At 37.6% G+C, this 15,573-nt stretch overlaps 2 long non-coding RNA genes across 7 annotated transcripts; both read right to left on the bottom strand.

Annotated features, from left to right (window-relative positions):
- Positions 1-6,343: 6,343 nt before the first annotated feature.
- LOC136250817 (uncharacterized) lies at positions 6,344-7,664 on the bottom strand. 5 transcript variants are annotated; one of them, XR_010698738.1, is made up of 9 exons: positions 7,506-7,664; positions 7,389-7,451; positions 7,267-7,331; positions 7,128-7,197; positions 6,988-7,071; positions 6,755-6,938; positions 6,619-6,714; positions 6,421-6,566; positions 6,344-6,369 (listed from the first exon to the last, which is right to left on the bottom strand). It is a non-coding gene; the product is annotated as an uncharacterized lncRNA (long non-coding RNA). The 5 variants fall into 5 exon arrangements; XR_010698737.1 differs by having other exon boundaries at positions 6,988-7,197; XR_010698736.1 differs by having other exon boundaries at positions 6,755-7,071; positions 7,506-7,663.
- A 5,396-nt stretch (positions 7,665-13,060) lies between these two features.
- On the bottom strand, positions 13,061-14,320 carry LOC136250809 (uncharacterized). 2 transcript variants are annotated; one of them, XR_010698733.1, is made up of 3 exons: positions 13,783-14,078; positions 13,297-13,361; positions 13,061-13,237 (listed from the first exon to the last, which is right to left on the bottom strand). It is a non-coding gene; the product is annotated as an uncharacterized lncRNA (long non-coding RNA). The 2 variants fall into 2 exon arrangements; XR_010698731.1 differs by having other exon boundaries at positions 13,297-14,320.
- Positions 14,321-15,573: the final 1,253 nt, after the last annotated feature.

Here is a 15,573-nt window from a genome sequence, read left to right as displayed (position 1 = left end):
GCACTCTGTGTGTAGTATTTCTGCTGAGAACACTGTTGCAAAAGTATAATTCTGAGCAATTACATATATATTAGACCATCAGCAGTTGTAAACTCAATTGATGTTTATGCAATCATGTAGATGCTCTCATATACTTTAAATGTATAAAGGTAAGAACACATACTGTACATCCTAGGAAATAATATATGACCAGATTTGCAAAAATGTACCTTTTTCACACACAAAATTTCACCCATTGTTTGAACTTTAAAGCTTCATAACTTTTCTATTATCGCATACAATTGTCTGAAATTTTCCATGAGTGCAATTGAAGTATATCTGGCTGCAGTTTGAAACAAAAAGAAATTAATCAGTACAAGAAGTCAAGTGTTACATCATTCTGTTTCCTGGCATGTAAAATTTGTGAAAAGATATCTTATTGCAAATCTAGTCACACATCTATTAAACCATCCCCTACATAATGTCCTGTATTATTTACTCAAGGTAAACATTGTTGCAGTGAGTTAGATTATAAGAAAACCATTGCATACACATTTAGTGATAAACATAGCTATCTGTTTTATAAGGCCATTGGAAGCCCCACCCACTTTAAGATATACCACCGAAACTGTGAATAAGCAAGCATTAGAGTAATAAGTAATATGCTATTATTATGTACTGTATATGAATTCAAATTATTTTATAGTGTAGAATTACTTACCTAATTATATAGACTCTGTGGTTAATACATGGACTCAGTAGCTAGTTTGTAAAAATTTTACTTGGTACACACTTGGCTATTATGTTATCTTCATTCTTCAAAGTTTGTGATCAAACACAATGTTGTGTATCCTAATTGTACATAGCAGACTTGGGTAGACCACATTGACAAAACCTGATGAAAATTTTTCACAAAGGAAGCTGCAGATCTCACCAATCAAGGCCACTCTAGAACAACAGAGAGAGTAAAGGAGGCCATGTATAGAGGCAGCCACTGCCAGCAGTTTCTGAACCACCAACTGGGTTGGATATGGACAGAAGCTGACCTATGTGAACCATAGTCTGCACATTAATTTTACTGGTCCTGTCATACAGCAGGCTCTGAACAATGTGTGTAACATATTTCATTGGTTCATTTGGTGTATAATACAATATTAACAGTGCAGTTATGAGCTCTGGCACTGCATTTTTCAGGTAATCCATGCTTTCTTCTTACTACGTCCAACAAAGCTGGAAACAATCCAAAACATCACAGCCTGAATTTTAGTATGTATAGCTGGGCAATGGGTGATGCTACAGTGTTTGTGTCTTTACATTAGTCCTTATGATTGTATCACGTTTACTAAGGCTTGCACAGGCCCATAACCAGGGTTCTTAGCAGGACCCTGAAACTCATTTTGCATGGGAAGCATGCAAAAGTTAGCGAGTGTGGGGGAAGTCCTCTATAGAACATTTTTTAACTTGACTGGCTAAATACTTTAATATGGTGATATTTCAGAAATTTTGTTGAATTGTTTTAATTAAATTGAGATCAACTGACTGTTACATTGAATATTTGATTACTCTGTTATAGTACCTCAATTTTGATGTTACTAGTAAATTTTAACGGAGGCAAGTTTGTCCAAGGTCACCAAATCCCTTCTAAATACTGGCCTGTAGAAGTAAGGGGTAAGAAGATCAACCCATGGAAACCACTGAAAAAGGTTTACCTTTCCCAAGCATTTGTGCACGGTTGATGGTATCATTGCCACTATCCAATTCACAGGTTTTGGCATGGGCTTTCACCAGGACCAATATTTTCTTCAAATGCCATTAAAATATCTCTCCTTTCTTCTGAGCTCTTTCATTAGTAAACTGATCTGAAGACACTATAGCTACTGTGGCAGTGAATTACCTTATTATTATAGGGGACCAAAATATTATATTTTATATGGTCAGAACTGTTTCCTTGCATAAACATTTTGCATCAAATGTAGCTATTTACCAGTCAAGACAATGATGTCATCCACCATGCATGTGCAGCCAAAATTGATCATACCTGGCCATATATTTTGGAAAGCTAAATCTTTGCAGTGAGCTGTCAGAAAGAACCTGTTCCCCTCCCTTCTAGCATGATACTTGAAGGTACCAATCATAAACACACATGTAAAGACACAAATCCTGCAGCATCATCCATTGCCCAGCTGTTCAAATTCAGGTTGTGACACTGATTCTAGATTTTTTTTTAGCATGGAATACTTGACTGCCAGAGCTCTCAACTGCATTGTTTCTATTGTATCATATATACACCAAATGATCCAATGGAACATGGTACACATACACATTATTCAGAGATTTATCATCCTGCTGTATGAAAGGACTAGTAAATGTGCAGACATGCATTGACAAAGCCTGATAAAAATAATTCACAAAGGGAACTGCATATTTCACCAACCAAGGCTGCTCTAGAACAACAGAGAGAGCTGCTTGTCAGGGAGGCCATTTATATACGGGGAGGTCACAGTTAGAGGAACATTTGTATGACAGTGAAACAGGTATGGTATTAGTATATAAACCACAGAATCTATGTAAGTATTTGTAAACTATAGAATTCATGTATGTAATAAGGCAGTTAGGTTCACCATTTTTTATTACTTTTTATGGTCTTAGTGGTATATCTAAAATGGGTGGGGTTTCCTATGGCCTTATTAGTCAGATAGCTATGTTTATCACTAAATGTACAGCTATCATGAACCACGGTAGTGGTTCATAATAGAGATCACCTATGTTTTTTCCAAAATCCTAATTGAACACTCAACTAAACACCACCTTAGAAACCTTTTCCAACCTCAAAAGAAGCTTTAGAAGTTAATTTGGAAGAAGTTTAGGTCCACTAGCAAAGATGAAGTCAAAAGGACTTGATAAAAGTATGTTTTTAAAGAAATCAAATCTGCCATTTTGAGCCATTTTGTTCATCTTATTATTCATCTTATTATTTTTCTCACTGGGATAGAGCAAAATGTGAGTATTTTGTAGGGATAAAAACTACATAACTTTCCTTCCTATGTCTTTCTTCATGTCCATGACCTATTTATAAATGCATGTTACAATGATAACACCCATTCTCAAGCAAATTTTGTTTCTTGTAGGTTCACTTTGCCATTGATCTTTTGACTTAGTTTCTGCAAGGGTAACCAATGTGTTAATTGTGCTAATAAGTATCCAATCTATTTATGTTAGCAAATTCATTTGGAAGCTTTATATCATTGCCTATATTTAACCACAGTATATTAAGTTCATACCAGAGCAACAATGTTGCTGGTACCACTGCTGTACTTGACTTATTTGGGATCACATAGCTGCACAAATCAGAAGCCATACTATTGCTGACCACAGCATGCTATGCACTGCCTACAGTTGGATATGTCAAAGTTGTATAGTACAAAGTACATTCAATAGCATAGAAACATGTTTGTTAACCATGATCAAGACACACAGTAGTGTGTTGTGCGGCCCAAGAAGCCGGCGCGCCACACCATAAGTATATTAACAGGAAGAAAGTAAACATGATTTTCACACTTTTGTAGCTCCATTATCCCTTATCCGATTGAAACCAAATTTACTACAAATGTGCTAGCTAGGTAGGGGAGTCTACATTCCAAAGTCGAAGAAAATCGCTAAAGCCATTTCTGAGATACGATTGGCCAAAGTTCAGAGTTTTTCTTCGTTTTTCTTCTACTTCTTTTTGCACACTTTACAAAATCTGCCATAAAATGCAAATGCATACTGTTTTTTAAACACAAAGTAATATAACGGGAAAACACAAAATACAGCTACAACACAAACTACTCTACAACTAAACTAAAACACAATTACAACAGGGGTTTTAGGGAAAGGAAAATCAGAGTCCTCACACTGCAAAGCCCAGTACTGTAAATTCATGTGGGCATTGTTCGTCCATAAAGAAACTGAAAGTTGTTGTAACAAATGTTTACGAGCATGTTTGGTTAACGCACCACTTCTGGCTGTGATGCATTCAGCGATGGTACAAAGGGATTGAAGTGAAAATGGTGACCAAACCAGCGTTGAAACCGGGTCGGGTCATCCGGGTCACATTTTCTCCGGGTCATCCGGGTCTGACCCGGATTGGATCACGTGAGAAACTAAATTGATCGTTTAACGACGTGGAACCTATAAACGCTAAAGCAAAGGAGAGAAAGGGGTGAGAAGAATTTAATAATACTCAACGGTGAAATTGTACTTAGAAGATATCGTAACATAACTAGTGCAAGTAATGCTCCCCCTGTTGGAGAAGTGAATAGTTCCTGATACAAATAATCTTAATATTAATCTTTTGAGTGATAATTCTGACCTTTTACCTATTAATAATACCCAATTGACTACTCATCAACTAAAAATTAAAGCAAAGGAGAGAAAGGGGTGAGAAGAATTTAATAATACTCAACGGTGAAATTGTACTTAGAAGATATCGTAACCTAACTAGTGCAAGTAATGCTCCCCCTGTTGGAGAAGTGAATAGTTCCTGATACAAATAATCTTAATATTAATATTTTGAGTGATAATTCTGACCTTTTACCTATTAATAATACCCAATTGACTACTTATCAACTAAAAATTTTAAATCTGAATTGTTGTAGCTTGCGAAGTGATGCAAAAAAGGCCAGTTTCTTAGCTCTTGTGAACGAGCACAATTCTGATGTAATATGTGGTAGCGAATCTCATCTCGACCAATCGTTCTATACATCTGAGATATTTCCTGATACATACAATGTGTTCAGGAAAGACCGAACCTTGGGTGGCGGAGGAGTTTTTTTGTGCATAAAGAAGCAGCTGCAAGTTCTAGAAGAACCATCTTTGGACACAGAAGCTGAACTGATCTGGATAAAACTAACACCTCCCAACCAAAGTCCTATCCACATATGTGCTTTCTATCGCCCTCCAACATCTGACTTGTATCCAATAGAGCAACTCCATCTATCATTATCTAACCTGTTGAACCAATCTAAGACTCTACCTAACATCTTGCTAATGGGAGATTTTAATTTCCCAGGTATTACCTGGAATAGTGGTTATGGCCAAATTAGTACACCAACTTATGGCAGTAGGCTGAATAGCTTATTTTTAGAAATAATCAATGATGTTGGTCTTGAGCAGTTTGTACATCAAGCAACGCGCCAGAATAATATATTGGATCTAGTTTTTTCTACACATCCGAATATTTCTAATCTTAATACTGTACCTGGCATCTCTGATCATGATGCAATCATATTTGACCTTCACATAACTCGAAAGCCAACAACAGGTAAAAATCAACACAGTGTTGCACTATATCATAAAGGTGACCTCCAGTCAATAAAAAATGATCTTGCAACCTTTAGTAATAATTTTCTGAACAGTGATCCTCAATCTAGAACTGTCGATCAACTATGGCAGGAATTCAAGATGGCAGTTGACAAAGCAGTTATTGATTATATTCCACACAAAGTGAACAACTCACATAATAGACTACCATGGATAAATAGGCAAATTAAAGCAGACATGAAAGTACGAAAACGCTTATACAACAAAGCTAAAAGAAGTAATTTGCAACATGATTGGGATACTTACCGTAAAACAAAGAACTCCATAAACACTAAATTGAAAGAAGCACATAACAACTACTATAAAAGACTGTTTGATAACTCCTTTAGTGGTAACCGACGACAATTTTGGAAATACATCAGAGCCAAGCGTCAAGACAAACCTGATATACCTGCATTATTCGTAGACAATCAACCAATTCATAGTGCAAAGGATAAAGCTAATGCTTTGAATAGTCACTTTAAATCAGTTTTTACAGAAGAAAACTTGTCAACAATAATCATACTGATGTACCCAACATGCCTGATATATCTATTTTCTCAAGCTGGAATATACCAATTACTTACATCACTTAATGAACACAAGGCCAGTGGACCAGACCGTATATGTGACCGGGCCTGCGATAATAGGGCATGTGGGCACATGATTTTTGCCTACTTTTTCACACTTTCATCACTCATAACATTTTGTACCATTATGCTATGGCATTGCAATTTTCAGCTCTTAGTAGGCATTTAATTGGCATCATGATGCAAGTTACAGAATGGAAATATACATTTCCAATACTGAGATATGACCTATAGAGTGATGGGGTGTAGTTTGTGCCCACATGCCCTGTTTTCGCAGGCCCGGTCACATATCACCTTACATCGTAAAGCACTGTGCAGATGAAATAACACCGATATTACATATAATTTTTACTCAATCTCTATCTACAAGTCTTTTACCAAATGACTGGCTAAAAGCTAATATATGTCCTGTACATAAAAAGGGTAGTCGTAGTTCATATATCACTCTATCATGAACCACCTAAATCAGAACAACATATTAATTGAAAATCAACATGGATTCAGAGCTAACCATTCATGTGTAACCCAACTCATCACACTATCTGAAGATATCTCCTTTGCTTTAGACCACCAAAAACAAATAGACATCATCCTATTAGACTTTTCCAAAGCATTTGACACAGTACCACACCAGCGACTACTAACCAAATTAAGATTCTATGGAATTAATGGTAATAGTTACAATTGGATCCAAACTTGGCTTACTCACCGCTCCCAGTGTGTTGTGTTAGATAGCAAATCCTCAAGCCCAGTACCGGTGCTTTCTGGAGTACCACAAGGCACAGTGCTTGGACCATTAATGTTTCTGTTGTACATTAATGACATTACTAAAGATATCAACTCACCACTCCGCTTGTTTGCTGATGATTGTCTACTTTACAGAGTTATTAACAGTGCAGAAGACGCCAACATGCTTCAAGAAGACCTGAATAGGTTATCAGAATGGGCAAACACCTGGCAACTTAGATTCAATGTTAGTAAATGTACTGTCATACGTTGTACAAGATCCTTGACACCATTCAATCACGTCTATACCCTCAATAATCACATCTTAAATCTATCTGATCAACATACTTACTTGGGAGTAATCCTTAATACGTCACTATCTTGGTCACCACACATTTCTAGTATTGTTACTAAAGCATCTAAAACACTTAATTTCCTGAAACGTAACTTAAACAAATGTTCAGAACAAGTTAAGGAATCTGCTTATCTAACAATGGTCAGGCCACAACTAGAATATGCATCTGACGTCTGGGACCCTCACCAAACTGGAGATATTGTAGAGCTAGAAAAAAATACAACGAAGAGCAGCACGCTGGGTAATGAATGATTATGGTAGACTTAGTTCTGTCACCTCAATGTTAAATCAGCTCTCATGGCCAACTCTCCAGACTCGCCGCAAATTATCTCGACTACAAACTTTACACAAAATTTTTTACCATCAAATATCACTTACAATTCCTCCATACTACCTACCAACATCACGATCCACGAGACAGTACCATCCACTGCACTACATCTTACCACATGTATCTACCACTGCACACCAAAATAGTTATTTTTCAAGAACAATTAATGATTGGAACTCCTTACCAGTAGATCTTGTTGAAGTTGCAGATGCTGACATTTTTAGAACTGGACTACAATCATTATTGTAATTGTGTTACATGTATTCGGGCAAATCTGAGCACACCAGCAGGGCTGACTGCTCAGTAATAATAATAATAATAATAACGCTAGTCGCGTAGCTCTTTCGTGAGCCACGCCCACTTATCGCGTTACAAACACACGCTCAGCCACTCCCATTTATTAGTAAGTGCAGTCTGTAGCATGTAACTGTGTCCGTTGCTGTGTGCAAGCTTATGTGGAGCCACGCCCACTAATCGATTATTGTATGAGTTGTATATAGTCTAGGTCTAGTCTTGCAGCAGGATAAGTACTTTGTGAGCCACACCCATTTTATTATATTGGGAAAATGCAATACGGGTATGTACGAAGCCACACCCAATTGCTGTCTGTAAACTCACAGTAACTACGTGGAACCAAACCCACTGACTGATTTAAATTATAAACTTACCGGCGTAGTTATCACATAACTACTCGTTTACTCAACATGAATCGAACGCTAAAAACGTAGTCTCGCTCGCTCAAGAATACCCGAAACATAGCTCTTATCGCGCGCCTCGGCTTAATTTAATCCGGGTCACATCCGGGTCAAATCCGAGTCTGACCCGGATTGCTATCCGGGTCAGTGGGTCATCCGGGTCAGCAGTAGTGACCCGGTTTCAACGCTGGACCAAACACCAAATGTTTCTACAACAAGTGGAACAAAGTCACACCCTACCTCCTCTACAGCATCTTGATGTCTCTGGTCCTTGGGAATCTTGATGTCTCTAGTCCTTGGGCGTACTCCGATCAAATGCATACTCCGATTAAGCTGACATTTGGTATACATAAAGGGCTCATTAAGGCGAATCTCAGTACCTAGTTTGGTAGGAATCCGATGAACATTTATGGAGTTATGACCGATTATTTGCGTAAAATTAGGTCGAAGGTCCGTCACGCCCACAGGGTAAACCCTGTGAGGTGAAAATTGCTATGTAGATGGAGTAAATATCGTAGGAGTGGTTTGAAGGAATCCAGATAAAGGCCATCAAGATATGACACAAAACCCAACCTGTGTCACAATTACGCGATCAGTTTTTTATGAATACAAAAATTAATTTTCACCCCTATCAGGCAAACCGCTTAGAGCAATGGGCTGGAAATAGGTGTGTAGCTGGAATAATTATCATAGAAAGTCCTTGCAGTAGTACAGAAGAATCAGATTACCAGTGTTGGGCAAGTTACTTTGTAAAAGTAACTAGTTACATATTACATATTATTTGCAACAGAACTATTTAGTTACAGTTACATATTACCCATAAAATAAAGTAACTGTAATAATATTACATATTATATTACTGTGTCCACAGCCTTAAGCTGTCACGTGTGAAACTACCACCTTATCACGTGACATGATTGCGTTGTTAGACAATGTGCAAATCTTGGTTATAAGTAAGAAGCTAGTGAATAAGCTTCATTCAGTAGGCCTCGTTACTTCGTTGTGGTTAGGCGTTACTCAGAGGATTACAAACGAGATTAGTAACTTCGTTACTTTTAGTAAAAATATTACGTCATATTAGACTCGTTACAGTAATTGTAGCTTACAATTTTTTTGTTAGACCACTGCTTGAGTACGCTTGTCAAGTGTGGAGTCCACATACTGCTCGTGATATATCTGGCTTAGAGTCTGTACAACGTCGTGCTGCTAGGTGGGCATGTGGGAGCCAGTGGGATCCTATTTCCAGGAAATGGAGTAAGTCATCTGATGATTGTCTTGATTCACTGCGCTGGCCTAGTCTCACTGATCATCGTAACTATCTGTCTGTGTCTTTTTATTTATTTATTTATTTTTATTTATTTATTTATTGATTAGCAAACACCCAACAGGGTTTTTACGCTAATGTACAAGGTACGTACACATAAGTGCCTAGTTTAAGTTACAATAACATAAGTGCCTATAATTTAGGTTACAGTAATGATTAGTACTAAGCTACAATAAGTGCTAAGTTACAATAGGTGCTAGGTTACAACCAGTGCTAAATTACAGTAAGTGGTAAGTTACAATAAGTGCTAGAATTACAATGAGTACTACATTACAGTGAGTACTAAGTTACAATAAATACAATAAGTGCTAAGTTACAGTTATAAAGTAGGAGTAGTTGATTGTTTAAATGTTTCAAGATCAATGGTAGATAGATTTGGGATACATAGATCGTTCCAATGGGGAATAGTTCTGGGTAGGAATGAATAGAGATACGTGTTTACTGAAGATTGTATATGATTAAATTTCTGATCATGATGGGCTCTGGTAGCAGTTTGATTTAATGATGGCAGACAGCGATTTGGGACCAATAATAAATGATTAACTATCTTGTACAATAGGATGAGGCGTGCTTGCTTTCTGCGTTCTTGTAAAGATGGCCAATTTAGTTCATTTACCATGTCTGTGATACTGTCACGGTGGTGTCTGTTCCAAGGCTTATTTAAGACGAAACGAGCAGCTCGATGTTGAATCATTTCAAGTTTAGAAATGTCATTTTGGTGGTGTGGGTCCCAGATGGCACAACAATATTCGATAGATGGTAGCAGAAATTGTTTGTAGGCATATTCTTTGAAGTGTTTATGACAGGAATGTAAATTTCGCTTTAGGAAACCAAGTAATCGATTTGCTTTGTTGCATATGTAGTCAATGTGATCGTGCCATGAAAGTTTATTGTTCAAGTAAACTCCAAGATATTTAATCTTTTCTACTGATTTCAAGGGCACTCCATTCATTTGATATGTAAATGTTTTGGTGGAATGGTGTGTGGTAACTTGTAAGATGTTGCATTTAGATACATTAAAGTCCATCTGCCATTCATTTGCCCATTTCATAAGAGTAGTTATATCATCCTGCAGAATCTTCTGATCACTTGGTGAGTGTATAGGCCTATAAATTAAAATGTCATCTGCAAACAGTCGCAACTCAGTATGTATGTTTGTAGTTATGTTGTTGATATATATTAGGAAAAGGGCAGGTCCAAGAACTGAGCCTTGGGGGACACCAGATGTTATGTCACAAGATATGGAATAACGGCCTTCTATTACTACTTGCTGTGTTCTGTTGTGTAGAAATGATTCAAACCATTCCAGCAAACTTCCTCTCACTCCATAATACTCCAGTTTGTTTAGAAGTCGAGCATGTGCAACCTTGTCAAAGGCCTTGGAGATGTCTAGTACTGCCAAATCTACCTGTAGTTTATTGTTTATTGCTTTGGCTATATCATTGACAGTCACAAGCAGTTGTGATTCACAGGAGTGATGTTCTCTGAAGCCGAATTGATTTTCTGTTAAGATGTTGGTTGACTCTAGATGTTTCATTAATTGGCTGACAATGATGTGCTCCATGGTTTTGCAGATTACTGAAGTTAGTGATATTGGACGGTAGTTTTTGGGATCTGATTTGTCTCCTTTTTTATAAACTGGTGTGACATATGTCAACACTGTATGATATCCTCAACAACAGAACATCTCTAAACTTTTATGATTACTATCGCTGTAATACTTCCTGCACCAGAGCTCATGAACTGTCTATTGTACCTTTACTATCTTCTATCAACAGTCACCGTTATTCTTTTTTTGTGAATACTGTATTTTTGTGGAACACTGTATCATTTGATACACTCATTATTAAATCTGTAAATTATTTTCGTCGCTCCATCTATCATCTTTTTTGTACGTAGCTTTTTAAGTCTCTGTGTGTGTTTTGCTTATTGTGACTATTGTTTCTTTTTTTTTGTAGTGTACTTTTGTGTTGTTATTCTTTATACTTGTAGTGTTATTTTTGTAATGTATGTGTTTAGGGAAGCACCCTTGTACAGGCTATGCCTTTGGTGCCACCCTGTCATTTTGATAAATTAGATAAATAATAATAATAATAATAATAAATTGTATTACTTAGGTAACGCGTTACGTTTGTAAGTAAAGTAACTTGCGTTATATTACCTGTTTTCATAGCGTATTTCGTTTCGCGCGGCCAAGAAACTACAAAGCGCACGCCAATTAAAAGACGCGCGGCCACTACTGTGAGTTATTTACGTGTAGGGCTGGTTTCGCAATATTAGTCCTAGATTACGCAACATCTCTCAATAGATTTGTATTGCGTTACGTGATAAAAAAAATCTTTAGGAGTCATCATCATAGTTTTCTTGCGACCTCGCTAAAATAAAAAAGTAACCATCGCAAAATAAAAAATAGGCGTATTTCACTTTATTTCTCTACCTTATGTTACAACTGCTGTCACGTTATACCAGTCAACATAGTCGTGTTTGTATAGTCCATCTAGTACTGACATTATCCAATCCTGGTTTGCCTATACGCGTATTTTCTTCAATCAAACCTCTAATCCCTACAATAACTTTTAAAGGCACGACGTGGACACAAACTGTAATGCCTGATAAACAAGTTGTGACAACGGGCTGAACCGTAAGTTCCCTAGGGATGGCGTTTTAAGCAGAAATCTTTTAAATTCCATTTAGTGCCACACCCCAATCGAGCGTTTATAAATTGCCAGTTGTCTTATGGTGTGAAGAACAAAATCACTAGCGAAGGTGCTTTAAGCATACTCTTCAATTCTTAATTTACATGTAATTTTTAATATTTTTATTTATTTATTTATTTGTACTGAGCAGTCAGCCCTGCTGGTATGCTCAGGAAAAAAACAACAACAAAAAACAGTTCTAACTTAACATACAGTAAACCAATTGTTCGACTAATTACAAGCTAGTACTAGTGTAGTAATATGATTGTAAAAGTGATGTGAGCGAATCTGGATCAGACGTTTCAATGATGTTAACAGGCAAGGTGTTCCACTCTTTGTCAGTTCTTGAGAAGTAGCTGCTCTGATATGATCTGGTGGATGATAATGGAATTATGAGATGCAATGGATGGTATGATCTAGTTTCTCTCGTTGGTGGTAGGTAATATGATGGTATGCAGATGGCAAGCTGGTGATGGAGTGCCTTGTGCAGGACTTGTAATCTAGATATCTTGCGACGAGTCTCAAGAGATGGCAGGGATAATTCATTTAACATTGCTGAAACTGAGCTAAATCTACTATAGTCATAAATCCATCTGGCTGCACGACGTTGTACCTTCTCTAATTGCTGAATTTGTGAATTGTAGTATGGATCCCACACAGCTGATGCATATTCCATTTGTGGCCTCACCATTGTGATGTATGCAGATTTCTTAACTCTTTGTGAGCAACTACTAAGGCTACGTTTCAAAAAGTTAAGGGTTTTTGTCGCCTTTGCTGCTATGGTAGATATGTGTTAATAGATTAACCACAAAGGCCGATAAGGTGAATACAAAAGGTAACAAGCCTTGAGGGGTTACCACCTCTATGTAGTGTTTACCATGTTGCTTGTGCTGTGGCTTTCATTAAGTATTATGCACACACAAATGGTGCAACAAAATTTTGTAATGGATTGCTCGAATGTGGTTGGTGGTGTAGTGGCTCGAATGTGGTTCGTGGTTTGCCAGTGACCATGTATGAGTTGGGGTTGTTCCACACAACTTACACAATATTCAAATTTCATGATGGCCATGAAAATTTCTTGCCATATGGTAAACATACAACAATGTGTAACAACGTTAATCAACATCACATCAAGACTTGACTAAAAATAGTTCCAACAATAGTGATGATTTCTTGTATGTCAGCATGACGATACTGAGACCTGTAAAAGAATAAGCAGGCACTGAAGTTAACCTTAAATTAAACACTCATGCAACTGACCTGGAACATTGGTCGCAACACCAAAAACACTTGTTTTGATATCTGATGACACAACCCAGCAGGCACTGAATTAAAAGAGAATGTATAAAAAATCAATATGCCGGGCTGTATCAATAATAGCATGGATAATCAAAATGAACAAAAATTATATCCCAGGCTAAGTGAATGAATAACATAACTGTTGGGTAAGCATGTCAAACCTGAACATTAGGACATTAGTCAAACAAAAGTACGCTATCACAACTTGGTCATAATACAATGTTTGTACCACTGGACTTCACACTGGTTGCCCAAAAATTGTGCCATTCCAGGACAACAGCATAACTATGAAACAAATAGTTACTACAACAAGAATGCTTACTGTTGTACCGTCTACACTGATATACCATAATTTAAAAACATAACAGGTAGCTAGGCATTAAATACAATACACTTAACATCTGGGTACTAGGAAAAAATCACTAACATCACAACATGTAAACTGACCTAGAAAATAACACCCTTGATGCCACTACAGTCTACACTGGATATTTGTTTGAACCCATCAACACTATACCTGATACATCTGAGTAGACTGACCTGCAAATTCCCATCACTAGTATACAGTGATCAAGACACACGGTAGTGTGTCGTGCGGCCCAAGAAGCCGGCGCGTAACACCCGTGAGTATATTGACAGGAAGAAAGAAAACACAATTTTCGCACCTCCGTAGCTCTGTGCTTCCTTGATGAAACAAGACGATTTTTGCTGTGGACATGCCCCCCCAACTGCAGCACTCCACATTCCAAATTTGAGCGAAATCGTTTCGCGCGTTCCCGAGATATGCGACTTCAAAGATTGGCTCAGTTTCTTCGTTTTTTTCTTATTTTTCTTTTTCTTGTCGCACACTTACAAAAACTGCTATAAAACTCGCACGCCATATCCGATTGCCTTAAAATTTGGCACACAGAAGGGGGATATAAAGGCGCATCTCGGTACCAACTTTGGCTGGAATACGATAAACAGGCAAAGAGTTATGAGCGATTATTCACGAAAAATAACACCAATATGTTGTCACGCCTACAGGGTAAACCGCGTATGGGAAGAAGCTGAAAATCGGTGGGTGAATAGGTTAACTATTGAACCTCAAACCATTTGTGGTTTGAAAGAAATCGAGATAAAAACCAGGAAGATACAACGAAAAAACCAACAGTGTGTAACAATTACGCAATCGAGATTAGCTAATAAAAAACGACTGCTTGCCACGCCTACCAGGTAAACCGCTTGGGGTAAGGCTTTGAAAATCGCTGTACAGATGGAGTTATCATCTTAGAAAGGCTCTTCAATGGTGTAGAAGAATCAGACTTAAAACCACGGAGTTATAACACGAAATCCAACTTAGTGTAGCAAGTGCGAGATCGAGATACTTTAATAGAGCAGTCGTCCTAATAGAGCAGTCATCCTAATAGAGCAGTCATCCTAATAGAGCAGTCACCCGAAGAGAATTCAAGAGATCAGCTAGAAACAAGTAACCTGTATAGAGATCAGCTACAAACAAGTCACCCTGTAGAGAGATCAGCCACAAACAATTCACCCTGTAGAGAGATCAGCTAGAAGAAGTTACCTTGTAGGGAATTCATGCAACTATAGAAAGAGATAATTCAGCTAGAAGAAATCACCTTATAGAGTTCAGCTACAAAGAAACCACAATGTAGAGAGTTCAGCTACAAAGAAACCACCATGTAGAGAATTCGTTTACGAACAAGTCACTCTATAGAAAGATCAGCTAGAAGAAGTTACCTCGCAGAGAGTTCAGTTACAAAGAAACCACCATGTAGAGAATTCATTTACAAACTAGTGACCCTGTAGAGACATCAGCTAGAAGAAGTTACCTTGTAAAGAGTTCAGCTACATAGAAACCATTCTGTAAAGAGCTCAGCTGCAAACAAATCACCTGTACAGAATTCAGCTACAAACAAATCACCCTGTAGAGAGATCAGCTAGAAGAAGTTACCTTGTTGATAGTTCAGCTACAAAGAAACCATCATGTAGAGAGTTCAGGTACGAACAAATCTCCCTGTAGAGAGATCAGCTAGAAGAAGTTACCTTGTAGAGAGTTCAGCTTCAAATAAATCACCCTGTAGAAAGATCAGCTACAAACAAATCTCCCTGTAGAGAGATTAGCTAGAAGAAGTTACCTTGTAGAGAGTTCAGCTACAAACAAATCTCCCTGTAGAGAGATCAGCTAGAAGAAGTTACCTTGTAGAGAGTTTAGCTTCAAACAAATCACCCTGTAGA

Source organism: Dysidea avara, chromosome 1, assembly GCF_963678975.1.
Source record: "Dysidea avara chromosome 1, odDysAvar1.4, whole genome shotgun sequence".
NCBI classification, from domain to species: Eukaryota; Metazoa; Porifera; class Demospongiae; order Dictyoceratida; family Dysideidae; genus Dysidea; species Dysidea avara.
The sequence above is the reverse complement of the archived record's forward strand: the minus strand, read 5'-3'. Positions and strand labels throughout refer to the sequence as shown.